The sequence below is a fragment of the Aotus nancymaae genome, unplaced genomic scaffold (genome assembly GCF_030222135.1).
Source record: "Aotus nancymaae isolate 86718 unplaced genomic scaffold, 86718_ANA_hifiasm-v0.15.2.pri h1tg000008l, whole genome shotgun sequence".
In the NCBI taxonomy this organism is placed as follows: domain Eukaryota; kingdom Metazoa; phylum Chordata; class Mammalia; order Primates; family Aotidae; genus Aotus; species Aotus nancymaae.
In genome coordinates, this window is record NW_026988419.1 from 29,386,898 (window position 1) to 29,404,619 (window position 17,722).

Consider the following 17,722-nt stretch of genomic DNA (forward strand, 5'->3'; position numbering starts at 1 on the left):
GCAATCCCCTTTACCCCATCTAAATTTCAAAGGAAAAAAAAAAAATGAAAGTCACAATATAAAAATATGAATAATGGAAAAACAGGAACTCCCAAATTGAAGTAAAATCTAAACAGACTATTTCCTCCTCAGCACGTTGTCAAAGGGTAGAAGATGAAGATAGAAAATATCTTGTGATATGGGTGGTTTCCACAGTGACTTTTGAAAAATTTAGGAGTTTCCCAGAAATCAGAGAAGGAAATTGTGAAATGGTTAACTGTGGGGCACTCAGAAGTACAACATCATACCCCCCAAAAATTTCTAAAGGTACAAATCATCTTGCAAACATAATCTATGGTACTTTCGTAAACACAGGATTGTCCTCACACCCACCTGTGTGGAATAAAGAGCTAAAGGGCATGGCTTCATCAGTGAACTAAAACAATACACACTCATATAACCCTCAAAGTTATTACCCAGTAAAGATTTTAAGGAAATGCTGAAATTTAAATCCTGCGGATTGAGCTAAAGATTTTAAAATGATAGAACAGTAAAACTTTAGAGATAGACGAGACTTTCGCAACTATTTTTTTAATGAGGTGATGGGGTTCCAGCCACACTATCCCAAAATTTGGCACTTTGGCACTTGAGAAAACAGCAGCAGTGGAAAGGCCACTCTCTGAATTTCTCAGACCTTTCTCCCATGAAGCAGGTCATAAGATCCTCATTCAAGTGGTACCTCCCTATGCCTAGAGAGGAAAAAAACATCCATACCTCTGAAGACACAGGACACAGAGAAGAATCTGAACAAACAGTCCTTGGTAAGTTCCCCAGTTTGTTACCACTAGATCAGACTCCCTTTGGCCAATCACACTTCCTCAACGACTGTCCACTGTTCACCAAACCTAAGCATAAAAATGCTCAACTTTCTTCCTTTCTTCAGGTCTTCATTTCTGGAGATTCCGATGTCATATAAAATTTATAATAAATACATCTGCACGCTTTTTTCTTGTTAATCTTTCTTTTGTTATGGAGGCCTCAGCCATGAGCCCACAGATGGGTGAGTAAAGAAACCCTTCTGCAGAGGAAACTGAGACCTCTGGTATGTTTGACTGGCAGTGAAATGACTGAGTGTGAGAATACATACACAGACAAAATGTAACATGTTTTACAGGTAAGAAAAGGTATGTGCAAGGCTTCAAACAAATGGGATTGGTCATAAGTGGGGTGAGATGTAGTGGCCTGACCTGTAACACCCCCAGGTTTCAGTCCAGGATCACTTAGTGCATGCCCCACTCTCCCTCCTCGAATACAGAGAGGTTGCAGGATTTGAAGCGGGTAATACATAGAAACTGGAAAGTTCACACCTAGTAATAACTGTGGGAAAATGAAGAGATGTGAAATGCAAAAGCCAAAAAGCTCATAATTATGAGAATAGAAATTGTACTAACTTTAGGCAAAATTTTAGTGAAAATTATATGACCACTTTGTAAACTTTCTTTCAAGCATGTAATTTAAAAATGTGTCCTAGCCTTTTTTCTAAAGAAGGTGTCATTTTAAAATTCAGGTTTGTCCTTTTTTTAACAGATGTATATGTATTTGATCCACTTCTTTACAAAAATAAGTTACACTATGGAAAAAGTGCTTAGCAAGAGCTTCTGTTTTGTTCTTTGTGGGGGTGGCAGAGTTTCTAGATTGTAGCATCAGAACTTAGTCTTTTTATCTCTTCTGAGCATTGTGCTCTACCTTCACTATACCTCTAAGCAAAAATGGTTTCTAAACAGCCCCTATTTAGAAAGCTGTGCCTCAAGGCACTTTTTTTTTCTTTTTTAATTTTATTTTTCCATAAGTTACTAGGGTTCAGGTGATATTTGATTACGTGAGTAAGTTCTTTAGTGGAGATTTCTGAGATCCTGGTGCACCCATCACCCGAGCAGTATACACTGCACCATATTTGTTGTCTTTAATACCTCGCCCACCTCCCACTCCTCCCCCAAAGTCTGTTGTATCATTCTTATGCCTTTGAATCCTCATATCTTAGATCCCACAATTCTCAAAATAATGCACAAATGGCCAACAAACATATGAAAAAATGCTCAACATCCCTAATGATCAGGGAAATGCAAATCAAAACCAGTGCGATACCACCTTACTCCTGCAAGAATAGCCATAATCAAAGAATCAAAACACAGTAGATGTTGGTGTGGATGCAGCGATCAGGAAATACATCTGCACTGCTGGTGGGAATGTAAACTAGTACAGCTGCTATGAAAAACAAAGCACGTGTGGAGACTAGTACAGCTGCTATGAAAAACAAAGCACGTGTGGAGACTAGTACAGCTGCTATGAAAAACAAAGCATATGTGGAGATTCCTTAAAGAGCTAAAAGTAGAACTACCATTTGACCCAGCAATCCCACTACTGGGTATCTACCCAGAGGAAAAGAAGTCATTATTCAAAGCACTTTTTAAGGGCACAGCAGGGAGAGCTTGGGTTGAGTAGGGTGCTTGAAATTGTAATATTTAGTGCCTCAAGGCACCAGTGTATGCACTTGATGATGAAGATAATTGCAAAAGGGAAAACCCAAGTGACTTCAAGTAAGCCTATATTCAAAAGTTTAAAAAGTCAGGCTGGTAGTCTGAGTTAAGGTTCTTTTGTGGGTTGAGCTTGACTTAATGCCCCACCTCTTCCTTTACCAACAGTGCATTCAAAAGAGAGAAATTAAAATTGTCTTTTGGAAATTGTATAAAGGAAAGAAATCAGGTCCATTTAGTCTAAAGAAGAGAAGATGGAGAAGAGGTTTGCTAACCATCTTCCAGGATGAAACATGACATCATGCAAGGGTTAGTGGATCTGTCCTAGCAGGCCTTCAGTAATAGTTGCATGAATTATTTTCATTAACAGCAAAAAGAAATTAAATTTCAACAAATAAGAAATACATTCTAGTGAGAACTACTGAAAACCCACAGAAAATACCCATCTCTGAGAATGAAGTAGAAGGCAGGAGACTGGATTACATTTCTTCTTGAGGTCATAATATATTTGAGTACATCAAAGTTCATCTCACATATAATTGTTTTTGTGGTATCTCTAGGATTATTGAAAAGGAAAGTTATTGTATTTGTCTATGTGTTCCTAAGCTCTTATCAACATATTTCACACAAGGAAGAGAAAAAAGCTTTCTGTGGCTACAAGCGTGTCTTAATGACCCTGTGGGCACCTGAGGATCATGGAGGTGGGACGAGAAGCCTAAGAGAGGGAGGAAAGGAAAGATGAGAATGCTCAGAATCAAAAAGGGCCTTGGCACCAAGGAAACAAATGACACCCGAATCAAAGCATTAATCAGGGACTCCACTTTCTCCATCAGAGCAATAAGGTCTGTAGAGAACACTAATTACAAAGTGCGAAGTGAAGACAGAAGCTGCAACCCTGATCAGGCTATAACAGGCCAACCGAGCCCAAGTTAGTAGAACTGCCTGCTCTCCATCCCAAGTCAAGACAAAAAACGTTAACTTTTAGGGTTAATTTTCTTATGACATTGGCAAACAATATATATTTTCCAAACTTTTCTTCTTTCCCTGAAGCTACCAGACTGTCTAAAACTTAGAAACAGCAGGCCAGGTACAGTGGCTCACGACTGTAATCCCAGCACTTTGAGAGGCTGAGGCAGGTGGATCACCTAAAGTCTGGAGTTTGAGACCAGCCTGACCAACATGGTGAAACCCCGTCTATTAAAAATACTAAAAAATTAGCCAGGTATGGTGGCAAATGCCTGTAATCCCAGCTACTAGGGAGACTGAGGCAGAATTGCTTGAACCCAGGAGGCAGAGTTTGCGATGAGCCGAGATGGCGCCATTGCACTCCAGCCTGGGCAACAGGAGCAAAACTCCATCTGAAAAAGAGAGATAGAGAGAAATGACATCTGATGAAAATGTTTCACTATCAACTCTCTAGAAGACCACCAGAAAAACCTGTTACCCAAGAAAAGCTAAGTTTATTAAACTTGTTGAAGTAAGGGAGAACAGTCTCAAAATAAACAATCAAGGCAGGTTATCTACAGAGTTCTGGAGTCTAGGCTGGGTGACTTTAAGGTAGGTAGTACAAGGCAGAAAACTAGTTGGGACTGGGGAGAGTGTGTGACCAAATAAATTGACACGGTGGACACAGGGAGGCAGGGCATCATGCCGTTCTTGCTGGGCAAGCTGTCAGAAGTAAGCCACTGAGCTGGCATTATAGGTTGAGTTATCCATGAAGCCTGCTTGGGGCAACTTAGTATTCAGGATGGTTGTTAGGAAGCACCTTTGAGATTACACCTGTGGAACAGAAGGGGAGGAAGCCACATTGATCAGAGGGAGAATTCAAGCTGTGATGCAGCCTTCACAATGCAGCTTCACTCCACATTGCCCAGAGGGAGAAGTCAAGCTATGGTGCAGTCTTAATCAATGCCTACCCCCAACCCAGGGAGCTCTGGATTTAAAATGACCCATCAGAAATGCCCCACATTGGGCCATGCTATAGGACATAGGCTGCACCTGAAAGGAAGTGCCCTGAGCAAAGCAGCTTTCTGCAGCTAAGCAACCCCTGAGCGGAATGAAGAATAAAGGCTTTCTCCCAGCAGCATTCCCAGCAGAGAGGGCAGAAGTCTTTCCCTGAAGAGGGATCTGGGCAGGGTGGTCCACAGTCTCATCAACCACGAGCATGCATTTCCTGAAAAAGCAGCTATTAGTGTTGCTTGGTCTTAGCATTGTTTAGCAGAGGAATTGGAAACTCTATCTGGTCCTATTATTGTTTAAACCAGGGACAAGGAATTAGGACAGTTTCAGTTCACAAAACAAGTTGAGCTTTTCTCCTCCACACATCTCAATTTATCTGGAACTCAGAGAAAGAGGTACCCTACCTTTCTATCAATTGCAGTTTGCATCCCACTCATCCTCACTCACCCTCACTTCTCCATTTACATACTTCTTTATCCTATGCATATTCCATTACCCCTCACCACTGATAACCTCTTCTCTACCTAGAAATTTCCTCAAGTGCAATGAAATTTTTTGATATGGTTTATTTTGATTCATAAATCTCTACATAGTCATTCACCTTCTTTTTACCATCAAAAACTTTACTTAAAAAAAGCCCCCATGCCCCCCCGAAAAATAGATAGTTCTTTCTCGTCCCACTTCTCTCACCAACTAACTCTTCCGGTTCTAACTTTGCTCTTTCATTGAAACTATCCTCTGGTAAGTCACCAATAATCTACCTTAAAACATATAGGATTTGCTTATCCTGACCATCTTCTCCTTAAAACTCACTCTTTGCTTCTTGTCTTCTGCAGGCTTCCTTCTGCCTTTAAGACAATTTTTTTAAAGTCATGTTCATTGTCTCTTCTTCATTATCGCTCAGAAATGAAGATGATTCCCATTTCTGTCTTCTCCACTCCAGCTATACTTACCTAGTTAATGTTTTCTACTCATGCAAACAACCCTGCCATCTGAATAACATATCCCTGCCATTCAATATCCAATGGCCAGGAAGGACTCTGTAACTGGTCCATTTGTCAGGATATCAAACTCGTCATTTCTAAAAATAGACACAACATATCAAGACTTCAAGACTACACTTCTTGTACTTTCTATCTATATCCCTAGGTATAACCCTATTTTAACAGAATATACTTCTACATTGATCAGGGTTCAGTCAGAAGAATGAAAACCATACCACTTACTTCAATAGGAAGAATTTAATATGAGGAATAAGTTAAACAGGCATTAGAGGATTGAAAGGGCAAAACAAAGGAAACAGCGAGGTAAATAGTGACTGCAAAAAGCAGCTACCACTCCTGGGGCTGGTAGTGCAGCGGGTAGAGATCAGGGATATCAGGACCTAGAATCTTGGATCTGGGGAGAGGGCACTGCCCAGTTGGTGCTGGTGCCTCAGAAGCTCAGAGGAGGAAACTTGTGATGCCGAGACACAAACCTCTGAGGAAAGAGTGCCAACCAGCTGGTGTTTCTGAGGCAGCTCAATCACAGCTGCATTTCAGGAATGTGAGAACCAACTGGAAATCAGAATGCATTGTGGTGTCCAAGTGCAAAAATCATTGTTGTGATCCTGACAAAAACAGCAAGCAAAACAGGAAGAACTGTGCCCATTCTCCCTGCTCCAGACCTCATGGGAAGCAGCTGGCAAAACAGAAACATGGTTTGCAGAGTTTCAGCCACAGCATCCCAGGGCAGGGACAAGAGAGTGAATTTAGAACTCACAGGCAATAATTTAATAACCAGCACTGGTACCATAACCCTCTAAACCAGGGGTCAGCAAATCACAGCCAGTAGGCCAGATGTTCAAGTAAATAATGTTTTATTGACACACAGCCTTGTCCTTTGTTTCTGCGTTGTCTACTGGGTCTTTCATGCTACAATGGTAGCATTGAATAATTGCCATAGAGATTATATGGCTCACAAAACCTAAAATACATCTATCTGCCCTTTACAGAAAAAGTTTGCTTACTCTTGTTTTAAACTGCCAAGACTGAGTGACTTTATTATTTTGACAACTCTACTTCCTTCATCCTCAACAGAGAATCATCTGACAACTTCTATTGGTTACTCCTCTACAATATTGTCATCTTTTCTTGCCTTTATTTCCTCAGTGTCTTCTCTCCTAATGACAATCTCCTTTCACCTGTCCTTAGTCAATTTACATCCAGCTGTCAGATTATTCTTTGGAAAACTCATGTCTGGAAATGTTTCTGCCCTGTTGAAACACCTCCAATGCTCCCTCCATTTGATTATAAAAAATTAAATCTAAAGCCTTGACCATTGTTTGGCTGCAAACTACATGTCCTGGCTCTTGGCTCACCACACTGTCATGCATTTAAGTCCCTGGTCTCCAACAAACCCTACTCCCTATTTTTGCGATTTTGCACTGATTCCTCTGGTTCAAAATAATCCAAAAAATAACTCTCCTACTCCCTACATGAGTTAAAAACCAATTGAGAAATAGACTTTCAATGGGAGACATAAAAATGAAGATCAAATTTTAGATATAACACTATAAAGGCTAGTAATATTTTTATTAGTTATTAAAAATAACAAGAGCAATATTATTATTATTACAGATAAGTTTTACTAGTTATAACATGAATAGGTCTGTACTGAAAAGCAATTTGACACTTTCATTAGCTTTGTCCTAAGAATGAAACAACTATATGAAAATCACCATCAGTTTAATCTTGACAAATGTATACCTATACATTTCAATAGGTAGATAGAAGTTGGCCCTGGGGCCCCTGTGAATATACCTCAAGCCTCTCTAGTTATGCATGCAACAAGCAGAATATAGAAAGGGATCACAACATGGGGCAATCAATGTGTCAGGACACCTATATATGTATTAATACTAAAAAATTACTGTAGTAATTTGTCTGGAGGAAATAATGGATGGTAAGTATGGGTCCTTAAGACAATCTGAATCTCTTTATAATGCCAGATCCCCATTTGAAGTTCATGGAAAAGTTCTAAGCAAAGAAAGTTTGGCTTTGTCATTTAGGTGGTAGAGGGGCTGTTTTCCCAGGTGAAAATATATACATGTATCTGTCCTTCACATTTTGAGAGCTCCAACACATTCCCCTTTCTAGGATTTTAGATATGATACTATAAAGGCTGATATGTGGCTCTGTGTCCCCACCCAAATCTAATTTTGAATTGTACTCCCATAATTCCCACACATTGTGGGAGGGACCTGGTGGGAGATAGTTGAATCATGGGGGTAGGTCTTTCCTGTGTTGTTCTCTTGACAGTGAAAAAGTCTCACAAATCTAATGGCTTTATAAGGCAAAGTTTCCTGCACAAGCTCTCTTTGCCTGCTGCTATCCATGTAAGATGTAACTTGCTCCTCCTTGCCTTCTGCCATGATTGTGAGGCTTCCTCAGCCACATGGAACTGTACGTCCAATTAAACCTCTTTCTTCTGTAAATTGCCCAGTCTCAGGAATGTCTTTATCATCAGTGTGAAAATGGATTAATACAGTGGCTAATTTGTACAATAAAAAGGTATACTGATACTCTCTACTATACTACCTCCCATTCATACTCTAGTGAGATCTATGGAAAGCCCATGGAAGAGAAAAACTTGGATCTGAAAAATCAGACACTATCCAGGATCTCTGCCTCACAGTGATAGAGAAAATAATGGACATTTACATCCCAGTGCTTGGAATTTGTAATAGACCAGTTCCATCAAACAGATAAACATGAACCGATGGATGTCTCCTTCTGGTCAAAGACAAGGATGGGCTGGGAGCAGTGGCTCACGCCTGTAATTCCAGCATTTTGGGAGGCCAAGATGGGCAGATCAAGAGGTCAGGAGATCAAGACCATCCTGGCCAACATGGTGAAACCCCGTCTCTACTAAAAACACTAAAAATTAGCCAGGCGTGGCAGTGCGTGCCTGTAATCCCAGCTACCCAGGAAGCTGAAGCAGAAGAATTGCTTGAAGCTGGGAGGTAGAGGTTGCAGTGAGCCAAGATAGCACCATTGCACTACAGCCTGGACGACAGAGCAAGACTCCGTCTCAAACAAAACAAAACAAAACAAAACAAAACAAAACAACGTGTGTTAGCTAAGGATTCTCCAATTAAAAAAAAAAAAAAAAAAAAAACTTTGGGAGGCCTAGGTGGGTGGATCACGAGGTCAAGAGATCGAGACTATCCTGGTCAACATGGTGAAACCCTGTCTCTACTAAAAATACAAAAAATTAGCTCGGCATGGTGGCGCATGCCTGTAATCCCAGCTACTCAGGAGGCTGAGGCAGGAGAATTGCCTGAACCCAGGAGGCGGAGGTTGCGGTGAGCTGAGATCGTGCCATTGTACTCCAGCCTGGGTAACAAGAGTGAAACTCCGTCTCAAAAAAAAAAAAAAAAAAACAGCCTCTTTTTCCAGCTGGAACCACGAAGAATGTAGAAGAGAAGAAGAAGGTTTCTGCTCTGCCAGAAACCCTTAAGAAAAAGCAAAGGAATTTCGCAGAGCAGAAGATCAAGAGCCTGAGAAAGATGTTTGCCCAAAAGATCTTCAAAAGGCAAGGAGGAAGCTTATCTGTGAAGAAATGAAGTACTATCACAAGTAATACAGGCAGATGTACAGAACTGTAATTCAAATGGCAAGGATGGCAAGGAAAGCTGGCAACTTCTATGTACCTGCAGAACCCAAACTGGTGATTGTCATCAGGATCAGAGATATCAATGGTGTGAGCCCAAAGGTCTCACTCACAAGTAGGTGTTAAACAATGAGAACACATGGACACAGGGAGGGGAACATCACATACTGGGGTCTGTTGTGGGGTGGGGGCCATTGCAGCTTCTTCGCCTTCATCAAATCTTCAATGGAACTTTTGTGAAGCTCAACAAGGCTTCAATTAACATGCTGAGGATTGTAGAGCCATATATTGCATTTGGGTACCCAAATCTGAAGTCAGTAAATGAACTAATCTACAAACGTGGCTATGGCAAAATCAAAAAGAAGCGAATTGCTTTGACAGATAACGCTTTGATTGCTCGATCTCTTGGCTGGTCAGTTAATAAACAGTACCTGCTCTCAAATTGAAAAAACAAAAAAAGATTGAGGGGGAGGGGGAAGTTCCCCAATCATTTCCCCTTTTTTTCCTCTTACCCTTTGGAATTAACCTTGAAGTATATCAGTGAAGAATGTGACTCTCCTCTGCAAGGGAGGAGACCAGCTATTCATCAAAACAGTCCTATTCTCACCTTCATGGGCTGCTTCTTCAAGACTACCTACTGCTTATTTGGTCTCCTCCTGTGACTGCTGATGAGAAACATAAAATTGCTCCCAGATAGTACATTAATTAGATTAACTCCACAGCTGCACTGTATCTAGGGCTGAAGGTTTTCTCCCTCTTCTATTTCCCATCCCAAATTATGCCCAACTCTGCTCCCCAATATAGCTCACCAGAGGTTATACAAGATGATTAAATGGCAACATTAATACTTTCCACTAATAAATTTCTAACAACATAAAGATTCCCAAAATTTGCACATAAACTCCCTCACATTGTGAAATTCCCAGAAGAAATGGAAGTCCAAAGATTAAATTCTCTTGCAAGTTAAAGTCCAAATAATCTAATGTGCAAAAGCATTAATGTTCTTAATTCTTTCTCCCCAAGTTATTATTCCACTTAGGCTCAGCTAAAGGGCTCAGGCTTAGATAGCTGGTAGAATCTAGATTCCTTCAAACACTGCTGCCTTGGATTTTAGCACTATACCCATAAAATTTAGAAATCAAACAAATCCCAGCCCTTAAAGAGATCTCAGGCAAAACTGTTTTCTGAACACAATACTTAGTCTAGACCCACATTAATGTGGCCAAGGACCATGGCAGTGAATCAGTGGTACTATAGGAAAAAGGGTAGTCAGAGAGAAGGAAACATCTATTTCATGTTTGTTGGCTGTATATATATCTTTTGTGAAGTGTATATATACCAATTGGCATCTTCAAATCTTGTGCCCATTTTTAATTGGGATGTTTTTCTTCTAATTATTGAATCTTCTGGATACAAGTACCTTGTAAGATATAGGTATTAACAATATTTTCTATCAGCCTATGACTTGTCTTTTTATTTTCTTAATAGTATGTTTGAAAAAGAAAAAGTCCAATTTATGAAGTCTAAATTATAATTTTTACCATATTTTATATTTTGATTTCCTTCCTAAGATATCTTTAAGTCATGAAATTTTGTCTTATGCTTCCTTGTAGGAGATTTATAGTTTTGATTATTTTATTTAAGTTTATAATCCATTTTGAGTTTTGTTGTTGTTGTTGTTTTTTGAGATGGAGTCTTACTCTGTCGCCCAGGATGGAGTACACCAGCTTGATCTCAGCTCACTGCAACCTCCACCTGGGTTCAAGCGATTCTCCTGTCTCAGCCTCCCAAGTAGCTGGGAATACAGGCATGTGCCACCATGCCCAGCTAATTTTTGCATTTTTAGTAGTGATGGGGTTTCACCATGTTGACCAGGATGGTCTCGAACTCCTGACCTCAGGTAATCCGCCCACCTTGGCCTCCCAAAGTGCTGAGATTACAGGTGTGAGCCACTGCTCCTGGCCTTGAGTTAATTTTTGAGTATGGTGTGAGATAAGGGGCAAAGTTCAATTTTTCCAAACAGCCAATTATTACAGAGCTATTTGCATATAAACTCCCTCACATTTTGCTATTCCCAGAAGAAATTAAACTCTGCCCCTCAGCCCCCTGCTGAATTTTGCTTGCCCCAATCTTAAAAATCAATTGACTGTATATGTGTGATATGTCAATCCCCATGTCTATCTTTATGCCAATGTCATACTTTCTTGAATTACTATAGCTTTTTAGGAAGTCTTAAATCAGATAGCATAAATCTACCAACTTTCCTTTTTATTTTTTTATTTTCATTTATTTCCTTTGCAGTTTCATATAAATTTTAGAAGTATCTTGTGAATTTATACTAAAAATCCCACTGGGATTTTGATTGGCATTTTGTTGATTCAATTGGCATCTTCCAATTAATTAGCATGGCTTATATCTCCCAATTTATTCAAGTTTTCTCCAATTTATCTTTTTGTAGTTTTCGGTGTTTTTTATCATTTTTTTTATTATACTTTAAGTTCTGGGGGTACATGTGCAGATAGTGCAGGATTGTTACCTAGGTATACACATGCCATGGTGGTTTGCTGCCTCCAAAACCCCATCGCCTGTATTAGGTATTTCTCCTAATGTTATCCCTCCCCAATCTCCCACACCCTGCTATCCCTCCCCTAGGCCCCCACCCCCAACAGACCCCAGTATATGATGTTCCTCTCCATGTGTCCATATGTTCTCATTGTTCAACACCCAACTATGAGTGAGAACATGTGGCGTTTGGTTTTCTGTTATTGTGTCAGTTTGCTGAGTATGACGGTTTCCAGATTCATCTATGTCCCTGCAAAGGACAACCATCTGATCTTTGACAAACCTGACAAAAACAAGCAATGGGGAAAGAATACCCTGTTTAGTAAATGGTATTGGGAAAACTGGCTAGCCATGTGCAGAAAGCTGAAACTGGACCCCTTCCTTATACCTTATGCAAAAATTAACTCCAGATGGATTAAAGATTTAAACGTAAGATGTAACACCATAAAAAACCTAGAAGAAAGCCTAGGCAATACCATTCAGGATATAGGCATAGGCAAGTACTTCACGACTATAACACCAAAAGCAATGGCACCAAAAGCCAAAATAGACAAATTGGATCTAATTAAACTTAAGAGTTTCAGTGTGTTTTTTTTTTTTTTTTTTTTAGTTTTCAGTGCACAGGCCTTTCACATCTTTTGCTAATTTTATTCTATGCATTTTTATTCCACTTTAAATTGAATCATATTATAATTTATTTTCCAATTGTTTGTTTTGTGGTGCTATATAATGTGGTGCTATATTGATGTTTGTATATTAACATTTTATTCTGCAACCTTGCTAAACTATTAGTTCTTAAAGCTTTTTATAGATTCCTTATGAATTTCTACATACATGATAATGGAGTCTGGGTATAAAGACAGATTTTATTCTTCATTTCTAATCTGCATGTATTTTACTTATTTCTCTTGTGTTTTGCACTAATGAGGACTTTCAATACAATGTTAAAAAGAAGTGGTGATAGCAGACATCCTTACCTTCTTCCTAAGAAAGAAAGTATGATGCTATCCACAGGATTTTCTTAAATGACCTTTATCAAGTTGAGGACGTACCTTTCTATTTCTAGTTTGCTGAGAGTTTGTCAAATGCTTTTTCTGTATATATGATGATCACATATTTTTCTCCTTTATTATATTAATATGATGAGGCATGTTAATTGATTTTTGAATGTTAAACCAACTTTGCATTCCTGGGATAAAATCAACTTGGTTACAATACATTATTCTTTTTATGTATTGCTGGATTAATTTGCTAGGTTTTGTTAAGGATTTTTGCCACCATATTCAAGAGAGATATTGGTCTAAAGTTTTGTTCTTGTAATGTCTCTGTCCAGAGTAATACTATCCTCATAAAATGAGAAATGTTCTATTCTCCTTTAATTTTCTGAAAGAGTTTTTGTGGGATTAATGTTATGTCTTCCTTAAATGGTAGATTGCACCAGTCAAGTCATCTGGATACAGAATTTTCATTGTGAAAAGTTTTTAATTACAAATTCAATATTTTAATTAATATGAGGATATTTAGGTCTTCTTGAGTCACTTTTGGTAATTTGTATCTTTCAAGGGATTTATCTATTTCATCTGTGTTACCAAATTTATTGCCATAATGTTTTTCATAACATAACCTGTGATGGTTAATCTGAGTGTCAACTTGATTGGATTGAAGAATGCAAAGTATTGACCTTGGATGTGTCTGTGAGGGTGTTGCCAAAGGAGATTAACATTTGAGTCAGTGAGCTGGGAAAGGCAGATGCACACTTAACCTTGGTGAGCACCATCTAATCAGCTGTCAGCAAAGCTAGAACAGGCAGAAAAACATAAGAAGGCTAGACTGGCTTAGCCTCCTAGCCTACCTTTCTCCTGTGCTGAATGCTTCCTGTCCTTGAACATCAGACTCCAAGTTCTTCAGCTTTGGATCTCAGACTAACTTCTTTGCTCCTCAGCTTGCAGATGATCTATTGTGGGATTTTGTGATTGTGTGAGTTAATACTACTTAATAAATGCCCATATATATGTATATATATCCTATTAGTTCTGTCCCTCTAGAGAACCCTAATACAATACCCTTATTTTATTTTATTTTACTTTATTCATTTATTTATTTATTTATTTTGGTGTCTGAAGGATCTATGTAATGTCTCTTTTCATACCCTGTTTTGGTTAAGTTTGTCTTCTTGCCTTTTTCTTGACAAGTGAACATAAATAAATAGCTTTTTCTTTTCTGTTTTTGACTCTTTGCAGTTTCATTAATTTTATTTTTATTTCCTTTTTTTTTGGATTACTTTGGATTTAGTTTGTTCCTCTTTCTAGCTTCTTAAGGTGGAAGTTTATATTATTGATTTTCAGACATTTATCTAACTGAAAAATTTAGAACTATAAAATTCCCGTTATGCACCACCTTGTATGCCACAGATTTTGATATGTTGTATTTTCATTTTCACTTAGTTCAAAATACTTTATAATTTCCCTGTAATTTCTTCTTTGACTTATGACTTACTTATAAATGAACTGTTTAATTTTCAAATTTTGCAGTTTTCCACAGCCTGTGCTGGGAGGGATGGGGGACTGGGAGGTGCCCCTGACAAGGAAACCACCAGCTCACAGTTATTATCAGATGCAGATTCTTCCCAAGTTTGTGTCTACCTTTGCTTATTTTGTGCAAGAAGAATTGCCCAATCTCTTCATGCATCAATACTGAAAGCTGCTATTCACTTCCATTCCTTTCATTTGTTTATTTATTTATTTATTTATTTATTTTTTGAGAGAGCGTCTCACTCTGTCACTCAGGCTGGAGTGCAATGGCATGATCACGAATAACCGTAATCTCCACCTCCTGAGTTCAAACTATCCTCTTGCCTCAGCTTCCTGTGTAGCTGGGATTATACGCATGTGCCACCATGCCCAGCTAATTTTTTGTATTTTTAGTAGTGATGAGGTTTCACCATGTTAGCCAGACTGGTCTCAAACCCCTGACCTCAGGTGATATGCCCAACTCAGCCTCCCAAAGTGCTGGGATTACAGGCGTGAACTGCGCCTGGCCATCCTTTTCGTTTGTTTATTAATAAAATGTATCAGTCTTTGATGGGCAAAACTTAGTTAGGGTCTCTGAAACTTAATGTCACAGTCACTGCTTATGAAGTTATTCTATTTGTTAAGAATTGAGGGCAAGTCATCTGGCACTGCCTCCTCAGACCTAGCACTAAGATTTTGAAGCGAGACTCACACATTAATGTATTCTGCACTAGAGAGCTGGATTATTCAAGGTTCTTTAGAGGAACAGGATTACTAGGATAGATGTATATATGAAGAGGAGTTTATCAAGGAGTATTGACTCACAGGATCACAAGGTGAAGTCCTACAATAGGCCACCTGCAAGCTGAGGAGAAAGGAAGCCAGTCCAAGTCCCAAAACCTCAAAAGTAGGGAAGCAGACAGTGTGCAACCTTCAGTCTGTGGTCAAAGGCCTGAAAGCCCCTGGCAAACCATTGATGTAGGTCCAAGGGTCAAAAAGCTGAAGAACTTGGAGTTTGATGTTAGAGGCCAGGAAGCATTCAGCATGGTAGAAAGATGGAACCCAGAAGACTTAGCCAGTCTAGTCCTCCCACATTTCTCTGTCTGCTTTTATCCTAGTCCTGCTGGCAGCTGATTAGATGGTTCCCAGACCAAGGGTGGGTCTCTGTCTCCCAGTCCACTAATTCAAATGTTAATCTCCTTTGGCAACACCCTCACAGACACACCCAGGAACAATAGTTTGCATCTTTCAATCCAATCAAGTTGACACTCTCCTGATAGTATTAACTATCACAGGAGCTTCATTGCTGTATTAGTTTCCTGTTGCTACTTAACAAATTACCATAAATTTGGCTAAAAACAACACGGATTTATTAACTTCTAGTTCAAGAATGCAGAAGTCAGAAGTCGGAAATAGGTCTCACTGGGCTAAAATTAAGGTGTCAGCAGAGCTGCATTTCTTCTGGAGGCTCCGGGGGTCAATCCACTTCCTTGCTTTCTCTGACATTGTCTGCATTCATTCCTTGCCTCATAGCCCCCTTCCAGTAATCACATCCCTCCAACCCCTGCTTCCATCATGACATCTCCTACGTTGACTCTCCTGCTTCCCTTTTTCCCTTGTAAGAACCCTTGTGATTACACTTGGCCCACTCAGATAATCCAGGTCAACTTCAAGATCCTTAACTTAATCACATCTGCCAGGTCCTTTTGCTATGTAAGGTAACATACTCACAGATTCCAGAGATTAGAAAGTGGACCTCTGTAGGGCAGCATTATTTTACCTAAAGCAGCTGTCTTTGTTGTTTAAAGTCCTGATCTACAGCTGGAAGGCCTGCCTAAGAAACATGGTAAAAGCAATAAATGTTGATTCACCTACTTGTTCCTATAATGATGGAATTCTTAACATGAAATATGCCAAGTTGCATCTGAGAAATTAAAGGTCAGGTGAAGCTTCTAGAATTTGCTAAGATCCCCAACAAAAGCTGCAAATATGCAAACTTACAAACTCTAAGAGTGTACATACACTTGTTCCAGTTAACTGTTCTGACAGACTGGAAGAGCTCCCCTGGCCCAAGTTATCAAAACTTCCCAATCAAGGATCTCAACTTTCATGGACTGTCTTGCTCTAAAAATGGCCCAATGGCTACCTGCCATTTGGTTAAGGAAGAGTAAGTAATAATGGGTCAAAGGCTGGGAACCTTACTCTAATAGAGTTCCCTACTCATAAAATATGAGGAAAGTGAAATAATTATGCCTTTTTTTTTTTAAACAGAGTCTCACTCTGTTGCCCAGTGGCCAATCTCAGCCCACTGTAACCTCTACCTCCCAAGTTCAAACAATTCTCCTGCCTCAGCCTCCAGAGTAGTTGGGATTACAGGCACCCACCACCATGCCTAGCTAGTTTTTATATTTTTAGTAGAGATGGGGTTTCACCATGTTGGCCAGGCTGTTCTCAAACTCCTGACCTCAAGTGATCCACCTTCCTCGGCCTCCCAAAGTGCTAGGATTACAGGTGTGAGCCACTGTGACCAGCCAATTGTCCCTTCTTACTCTCCTCTGCCTGGAATATCCCTCCAACATATGTACATCCTGATACAGCCCTATTTCCATCTGTCAAAGTCTTACCCTTTAAGTTTCAATTCACATATAGCTTATTAATTAAAGATTTCTACCTCTCTTGTATCTCCCAGCCTGTCAATACTATATAACTTGGCTTAGGGTCTTACTATGTTCAATATTGTCTCTTTTATCTCTATAAAATTATAGTTCCCTGAAGGCATTAATCAGGACTTGCACTGATTTTGCCAGACAAAGCAAAAAAAAAAAATTTATTTCACAGTGATGGGGACACATTGACACCAAGGGTAGGGCAGGCTTCTGGCTAAGTGAGGTAACTGGGTCTTTTCTTAACATGGGTTTAAACTGTGCTGATGCTTTTATTCCCAATGGAATCTAGTAGAGTGCCTTGCACACAGTAGACTTATTTTTTTTCCCTTGAACAAATAAGAAAATGCTAGGTAAAAGTAAGGAAGAAAACTTTATCATGCAGAGGAAAGTTTATTTGTGTTACTCTACAATAAGAATTAGAATCAAAGAGCAATATCACAAGGAAACTAACTCCTGCTCAACATAATGAGGAACTTTTCAATATTTGGAGTTGTTGTAAAGCAAAATGCATCCCCACATGAGAGTGAGTTCTCTGACACTAACTGCACTCAAGCAACAGCTGAAGAACCCTCTTCCAAGATTTCTACAGACACAATTCTGACATTGACTAGGAGGTTGGACTAGACTCAATGACATGTACCTTTCCTTGCTCTCTGAATATTTATTGACAGTCACCTGTTGACCCCCTAGACTCTTGACTGTCCTAGACTCATGTTGTCCGTTTGTGTTTTATACATTTATTGCCTCAAGCCTGGTCTGCCCCAAACTGCATTGACTGGTCCCTGACTTCTCTGCATTTATTCACACACATCTAACTTTGTTCTTCTCCTATATTTTTTAGTTACCCAGACTGACTCGG

At 39.4% G+C, this 17,722-nt stretch overlaps 1 pseudogene; it reads left to right on the forward strand.

Annotated features, from left to right (window-relative positions):
- Positions 1-724: 724 nt before the first annotated feature.
- LOC135273576 (large ribosomal subunit protein uL30-like) lies at positions 725-9,571 on the forward strand (annotated as a pseudogene).
- Positions 9,572-17,722: the final 8,151 nt, after the last annotated feature.